This window comes from Mandrillus leucophaeus, unplaced genomic scaffold (genome assembly GCF_000951045.1).
Source record: "Mandrillus leucophaeus isolate KB7577 unplaced genomic scaffold, Mleu.le_1.0 Scaffold1080, whole genome shotgun sequence".
Lineage (NCBI taxonomy): Eukaryota > Metazoa > Chordata > Mammalia > Primates > Cercopithecidae > Mandrillus > Mandrillus leucophaeus.
In genome coordinates this window covers 679767-687909 of record NW_012098988.1, presented here as the reverse complement: position 1 = coordinate 687909, position 8143 = coordinate 679767, and the positions used below count along the sequence as shown (strand labels likewise).

Genomic DNA, 8143 nt, shown 5'->3' with positions numbered 1-8143 from the left:
AGCTTGTGCAGGGGAATGCCTCTCTTTAAAACCATCAGATCTCACGAGACTTATTTACTATCACGAGAACAGCATGGGAAACACTTGCCCCCATGATTCAATACCTCCCATCAAGTTCAACACATGGGAATTCAAGATGAGATTCAGGTGGGGACACAGCCAAACCATATCAGTGTTATACCTGTGTGTTTATTTGTATATGCTAACCATTTTCTTCTCTCTTTTTCTTATTAATCTTTTTTTTTTTTTTTGCACAAACACATTTCTTTATTAACCAAGGGATGATCCTAATTAATCCAATACACTTTGAAATAGCTACAAGTAAAATGTTTGTGATAAAGATAATTGAACACAGTAATGAAAAAAAAAAAAAAAGAAACAGTATGGAGATTTGCTCATTGAACTAAGCTTGGTCATTCTCTTAGTTAATTGCTGTCCAAAGTGATGATGGAATTTTTATTCTACTTTTTCATAGATCCGAGTACAGGTGACATTGTTCATGACACAGTCCACCACTAGTTTCCCATCTTTCAATTTTCTTGTTATTGTGCTTTCCTTCCCATTCCACTCCTGATGCTGAACCAATGCACCATCTGTAAAGTTGCAGACAGTCTGAGTTTTTCTGCCATTAGCTGTGGTTTCTTCAAACTTCTCTCCCAGGGTACAAGAAAACTATGTTGTTTTCAAAGTCATCTCAGTTTTTATGGTGAGGTTTTTGCCATCACAAGTGATGATACAGTGGTTTGGCCATTGCGCCCATTTTTCGCAAAGCTATTCCCACTCCTAGCTCCTTCATGCATTCATCAAAGCCTTTGCTCTCCACCAGGCGCCACCTTCCATCCAGCTGCTGAACTGTGGCCCTGGTGGGCGCCGGCGGGCTGACGTGCAGAGCGGGGTCGGCGTCGGCGTGGCAGCGCGCTGTCCTCATTAATCTTTTACATAGAAGTTGTTGAAAGAAAACTTTGCCGTTTAGTCTTTAGGCAAAAGAATATTCAATTGGTCCGTGACTGAATTCGAAGAGTAATTAATACAGCTGGCAACAAACACAATGACTTTTGGGATGGTACCTCATCTCATATGTTGTCAGGCAGAGATATAGAGTTGCTTTATTGCTGTACAGTTGTCCAAATGCGCATAGTAAGGTGCGTGTGGAAGCTGAATAGCCAAAGTGATAGACTAGGCTTCTCAGTTTCAAATTCTCCCTTAATTTCTCTGCTTTATGATACTAGAGCTGAACCCTGTCAACATTCCTTTCTCAGCTGGCAAAATATTAAGTTTTACCAGTAAATGCACTTTAAATACACTTTAGGAGAAAAGGACTTTTCTTATTGGATGTGATGAGCTACTCCTTTTGCTCCCATGGCACACTTTCCAGTGACATACATGACGGACATGCAGTGACACTCCCATCCAGTAACTTGTGTTGTCAACCTTGCCTGTGATGTCCTTCTCACAAGGTATGCTTCTCTGGTCCGCCAGCTCCCTGGAAGAAAGGTTCCTCTCATTCCTGGTCTCAGCCTGCAATTCCTGCCATGCCAGCCTCAATCAAAGGTTGCTGACAAGCCCTGACCTACACAACCCGGCAAATTTCTTTACCATCCAGTAGGTAGCGGACATACACTCTCCAGAGACACCTGATTCACAGCCTTGAGGAAGATCCTTTCCAAGTTTGTTCCTCCCTTAGGAACTGTACTTAAGTCCTAGGGTATTTTTAGCGTTCTCTTTTATCCCCTCTTAACCTTCTGTTATCAGTTGGGGATTCTTTTTAGCAAATATTCCCTATTAAAATTACTGAGTAGTTCCTCTGTCCTGACTGGATTCTGACTACCACAGTAATATTCCATTGTATGTGTGGCGTGCTACAATTTGCTTATCCATGTACCAGTGAAAGGATATTTCGGTTGCTTTCAATTTGGGGCTATTGTGAATGAAACTACTATCTGCATACAGATGCAAGCTTTTGTGTGGAAATAATCTTTCATTTCTCTTCGTAACACACCAAGAAGTGGGATTGCTGGTTTGTGTGGTAAATGTGTATTTAGTATACATTTTAAATGGCTAGCTGTTTTACAAAGCAGCTGTCGTATTTTTGCATTTTCAGAATTATGTGAAGATTCCAGTTTCTCCACATTAGTATCAGCACCTGTTATTATCGAACCTTAATTTTAGCTATTCTAGTGGGTGTACAGTGATATCTAACGGTGGTTCTAATTTTTCATAGTCCTAATGAGCAAGGGATTGAGGATCCTTTCAAGTGCTTTTTGGCTTCTCCTATATCTTCTTTTATGAAGTGTCTGTTCAACTCTTTTGCCCATGTGTTTTTGTTGATTTGGCCTTCCATTATTGCATTATAAAAATTTTCTGTATATTCAGGTTACAAGTTCATTGTCAGATATATGTTTTGTAATCTGTGACTTGACTTTTTGTATTTTTTATATGTTTAACATAATCTTTCAACAAAAATTTTAATTTTGATGAAGTCCAATTTAACCCAACTTAACATTTTTTTCTTTTATCATTTATGTTTTTATGTCATATTTAAAATATTTTCTTAATAATATCACAAAGATATTCTACTTTATTGTCTTCTAAAAGTTTTACGATTTGGGCTCCTATATTTTTTCAATTCATCATCCATTTTTTATTTCTTTCTTTACTTGACACATGGTCGTTGTACATATTTATGCAGTACATAGTGGTGTTTTGATATATACAATGTATAGTGATCAGATAAGGGTAACATTATCCATTTTGAATTCATTTTTGGTCATAAGGTGAGTAAAATTTCAGGGCTAGTTTTTTTTTTCCAGCTGAATATTCAGTTATCCCAGTACTATTTATTGGAATACATATCCTTTCTTTATTGAATTACCATGGCACCTTCGTTAAAAATCAGTTAACAATATGAATGTATATATTTTGCAGGAAGCTATCCTATTCCATTAAAATACATGTGTGTTTTTACTTATTGCATTAGCATTGATTATTGTAGCTGTAGAGTAAGTCTTAAAATCAAATGGTATATAAATTTTATAATCAGTTTTTCTACTTCTGTAAAAAGCCTGTTGGGTATTTGACCAGGATGCATTGAATCTACAGATCAATTTCACAAGATCTGCCATCTCAACAATATTAAGTCTTTCAACATTTTTATTTTGATATTACTTGATTTTCCTAAGCAATTTTTGCATTTTTTAGTCACCAGATTTTGCACATCTGTTATTAAATATACTGTCTTCTACTTTTATATGCTATTATGAACAGTGCTCTGTTTTTAATTTCATTTTCTGTTGCTAATATGTAGAAATAGTTGATTTTTATTTATACTGTATTGTGACATTAAATTATTAGTTTTATATATTATATCATATAACTTCCACTTAAGCAATTATGCAATATATGAACAAAGATAGTTTTACTTCTTTCTTTCCAATCTATATTTGTTTCTCTTCCTTGCCTTATAGCACTAACTAAGACTTTGAGTACAGTAATGAGTAAAAGTAATGAGAGTATTTCTGACTTCAGGTAGAAATCATTTGCTCTTTCACTATTAAGTATGGTCTTGGCTGTGTATTTTTTTAGTAGGTGAACTTCTTCAGATTGAGGAAGTTTTCTTAGTTTGCTAAGAATTTTTATTAAAAATATATGTTGAATTTTGTCAAATACTCTTTAATACATCTACTAAGCTATTAATATAGTCTCTTGCCTTTATTCTATTAGTATATTATATTAATTGATTTGATTTTCAGATATTAAATGTTCTGGCATTTCTGGGATAAGCCTCATTTCATCATGGTCCATTATACTTTAAATAGCACTGGATTTAATTAGCTAGTACTTTGTAGAAGATTTTTGTGATTATGTCCAATGTAAATATTGGTCTGTAGTTTTTCTTTCCTGTGATGTCTCTGTCTAGCTTTGGCATAAAGATAGTACTAGACTTCAAACCTGATGTATGAATTGAGTAATTGAAAATCATCTATCAATCCAGTTCAAATATAAAATACAGCCTAATTAGTTAAGTGCTGAGATCATGAGATACATTTCAAATTCGACTATTAGCAGCCTTACTGATAACAAGGAGGCCATATGCTTTGTGTGACTATTTGGATTTTGGCATTAGTCATGGATATATTAATACATATGAGGTTCTTATGAGTTCAGAGACATAAAGGGAGCAAATGTAAATCTATATTTAAATTGAGTACAGAACAAAAACTTGCTTTGAGAGTCTCAGAGAGGGCTGCACCTTAAGCAGTGCCATAATGGCCATGTGATCCTAACACAGAATGACTTTGTAAGGAAAGTATCCCTTCAAAAGGTTCATGCTGACTCCCAGTGCCCCCCAGCCCTCAGCATTGACTAGTGTGATTCAGGAATCAAATGCTCTACAACTGAGCTGTACCTTTTCATCTAGTGTGATTTTGGATTCATAAGTCTACTGAAGTTAGATACAGTTCCTTCAGGGGTAAATGACTAGTCTGTTAGTGTACTTTGGTGGAGCCAGCTTTCACCACTAAAAGCAATAAAATAATTCTAATACCCCAAATGCCTGTTTGATAATGGGTAATGCCAATGACACATTCCAGTAAGAGTAGATCACTGACAAAAGGAGAATGGTCATCTCTAGAGGAATATATTGTATCTATGAGGGGTTTGCAGCCTTGTCTTTGGGAATGTCAATAGAACCTCTAAAACGGCAGTCAATACCAATTTCTGAAAGGTGTAAATTCTGATTCTCTCTCTGCCAAGGCAAAGCAAGCTGACTTAATTACTAATGCAAGTCTCTAAACTGAGGAACATGATGCCATTTAGAAGTCTACAACCTTTTCCCCGTAGATCGTAAAACTAAAACTGGTAGAAAACAGAAATGCAAAAAGAGAATAGATTCCTCCAAAATTTTATGAGGTTTCCACAACCTAGTTATAAGAGAGAAAATTTACAGGAAAGCCTCATTTATGAACGTATACATAAAAATACTTAAAAATCAGCAGACTGAATCTTGCATTATACAAAAACTAAAATAAGACCAACATGGTTTCTTCCAAGGCTACTTTGGTGTTTGAAAATGTATTACTATATTTTGCCCCATTAATAAATTAAAAGAAAATATGCAAAAAAGTATTGGACACATTTAGTAACCTTTATATGATAAAATTATTAATAACTTATAATAGAAAATAAATTATTTAATAAAATTAAGTACCAAAGACTTATAGAAAATGTCACCTGGGTAGTAAAACTTTGAATTTTTCCTTTTGAGATCAGGTATGACACAAGGACGCCTGCTTTTATCACTTCAGTGTTATACTAAGTATTCTAGTCAATTCAATAAGACAAAAAGAAAAGAAAAATAAGTAAAATGTGTAGGAATCAGAAATGAGGAAAGAAAAATGTAATTTTTGGCAGATGATAAGGCAAGGAATGAGGTTACAATTTAAAAATACACACAGTTTTAGAGGGCACCAAATGTTCCATGTCTTGATATTTAAGATTATTACATAAGTTTTCACTCCCTAATAATTCATCAAGCTATGTTTTTCTTTATATAATTTTTGTATGAATTATATTTATAGTTTTTATTTTTATATTAAATAGAAATTAAATATTATTTATTGAGAGTGGCTTGGAGATGGCACTGCTATAACCCCTTCCGGATGACCTGAACCTAGGGCTCATTTAAGAATGGGTCTGTCAGCTGGCGCGGTGGCTCATGCCTGTAATCCCAGCACTTTGGGAGGCCGAGGCGGGCAGATTACCTGAGCTCAGGAGTTCGAGACCAGCCTGGCCAACATGGTGAAACCCCGTCTCTACTAAAGATACAAAAATTAGCTGGGTATGGTGGCATATGCCTGTAATCCCAGCTACTCGGGAGGCTGAGGCAGGAGAATTTCTTGAGCCCTAGAGACGGAGGTTGCAGTGAGCTGAGATCGTGCCACTGCACTCCAGCCTGGCTGACAGAGCAAGATTCTGTCTCAAAACAAAAACAAAAACAAAAAACCATAATGGGTCTGTCAGGTAAATGAACAAAATGCCAACCAAGTAAAAAAATAATGTCAGTGAGGAGGGAAGAAGAGGAATTGAAAAGCTAACCTATCAGGTGCTATGCTCACTACCTAGGTGACAAACCTCAGCATCACACAATATCCCCAGGTAACAAACCTGCACATGTACCCCTGTATCTAAAATAAAAACTGAAATTTAAAAAAGTGCTCCAACTTTCTAGAAAGTCATAAAAGAACCTGCTTATGCACCAGAGCATTCAATATCTATATATAATGAAAGATTCCACCACAAGTCCACGTACATCTGTCATTAGCCTCTTCTCTGACCTGGAATAGGTGTGTGCTTTCAAGAAGGCTTCAGTGTTGTCAAGAATATTAGAGTGTTCTGACTAGCTTTTACTGGGTTCTATTTGCCAAACTCAACCCTAAATATCTTGCAGTGGTCACCCTTGTACATCTTCATAACAGAGTTCTACAGCTAATGGTATTATTCTCAGCCCCTCCCCATTTACAAATGAAGAAAGAGGCACAGAGAGTTTCTGATTTAGTCAAGGTTATATGGTTAGTATAAGTGGCAGAGCCAGACTTCAAAACGCAGGAGTCTAAGCCTAGAGTTTATGTACTTCAACAGTCTCTTTTGCCATAATTGATAATTGAGGATACTGCTGCCCTGCGCATTTCTTGTATGTAATAAGTTCAGGGAGATTAGGGCATGAGGGGTGTAATTAGATATACTAATGAACTGATACAAGTTTCAATTAATGTAATCTGTGATCAGCTTTGGATTCAGATAAGGAAAATGAGACCACTCCTTTGGAGATTTGGTTAGATCCCCTACCACGTCTAAGGGATTTCCAGTAAGGTGTGCAATAGAGCATGGAGCTAGATATTGTGGGGGAAAAGAAGAAGTGCTAAGAACTAGAGTGAACGGAGTAGGGTTACAAGAAATTTCAGAGAACAGCCATTATCCCTAGCATCTTGCTCTAATGAGCTTGATAGCAGATGAGGGTGTGTGAAGGTGCAGTCAGGTTGGCCTAGTGCCCGAGCAGAGAAGAAATCCTCTTTCCTTCGTGCCAAGACGGACTCTTGGGTCTCCTCAGGATTACTTAAACAGCGTTCTCATTTGATGACAGCAATGTTACCTTTCCTAAGAAATCCCTACTGATTCCCTAATAATGTCTGCTGAGTATTGCATGTAAATTATGAATACATATTTACAATTACAGAAGTTTCCCAATTCCCAGTCTCTAAGCATCAAACTTTTAATAAGGTCTCTAGTGAAGACTCTCAGATTTGCTATGACACTTTGAACAGAGAGTGTTAATTTTCTGTGTATGTCCTGGGTTAACAAGTGAATTACAGTATTAGCCAGGATACTGTCCCCAGTGACCCTCAGGAGATGGATCGTTTTTTCAAAGACTAATGACGATAATCTCAAAAAAAGAAATATTTTAGTTATTTCTGTTCTGAGAAATAAATGAAAATGCCCCTCCCCTTCATTTCATAATAAAATAAGAGAAGAGTCTCTGGGTCCTGTATCTGATTTGTTGAAGTTATTTATTTATATCTATAATACATGAAAAATCAGTATTATATATTAGGGACTAGTCTCTAATAGCAAACTTTGAGATAATGAACAGATTGGAAGAAACTGGAAGAAGCCATTATTCTTGATTTCATGAATGAAAGCCTTGATTTCTTTTCACTTTTAATGTAGCAGGGAACTTTAGTGGGTAAAAGGCATTAGAAAGTGACTGTGATTCTTTTCTTCCCTTTTAAACCCCTTCTTCCCTTTCCCAGTCTCTAGCTCTAGCACTTATACTGAATTAAATATTTCTCTTTCCCTCATCTGTCTCTCTCCCTAGTCTTTTTCTTAGTTGCTTTTCTTAGAGCTCTCATGCTCATTCTTTTTTTTCCTTCTGGCTGTCTTCAGGTGTGGGACCGAAACTAGGAAGAGTCTACCTTTAATCCTAATCTTCCCAACACTTTCGATCTTTATATTAGGTTTATGCTGGGATTTCTTTTTTTAGATGCTTTGGGTTTATCTTGGACTAGATCAGATTACTTTCAAAGGCAGATTCATCTGATTTAAATGAGAGGAGTAGAAAACTTTCATTGTTTTTCTTTTTTTTATTTTT

At 36.1% G+C, this 8143-nt stretch overlaps 1 pseudogene across 1 annotated transcript; it reads right to left on the bottom strand.

Annotated features, from left to right (window-relative positions):
• Positions 1 to 242: 242 nt before the first annotated feature.
• LOC105544558 lies at positions 243 to 928 on the bottom strand (annotated as a pseudogene). The gene has a single exon (XR_001006784.1). The product of XR_001006784.1 is annotated as a fatty acid-binding protein, epidermal pseudogene (transcript).
• Between the last annotated feature and the right edge of the window lie 7215 nt (positions 929 to 8143).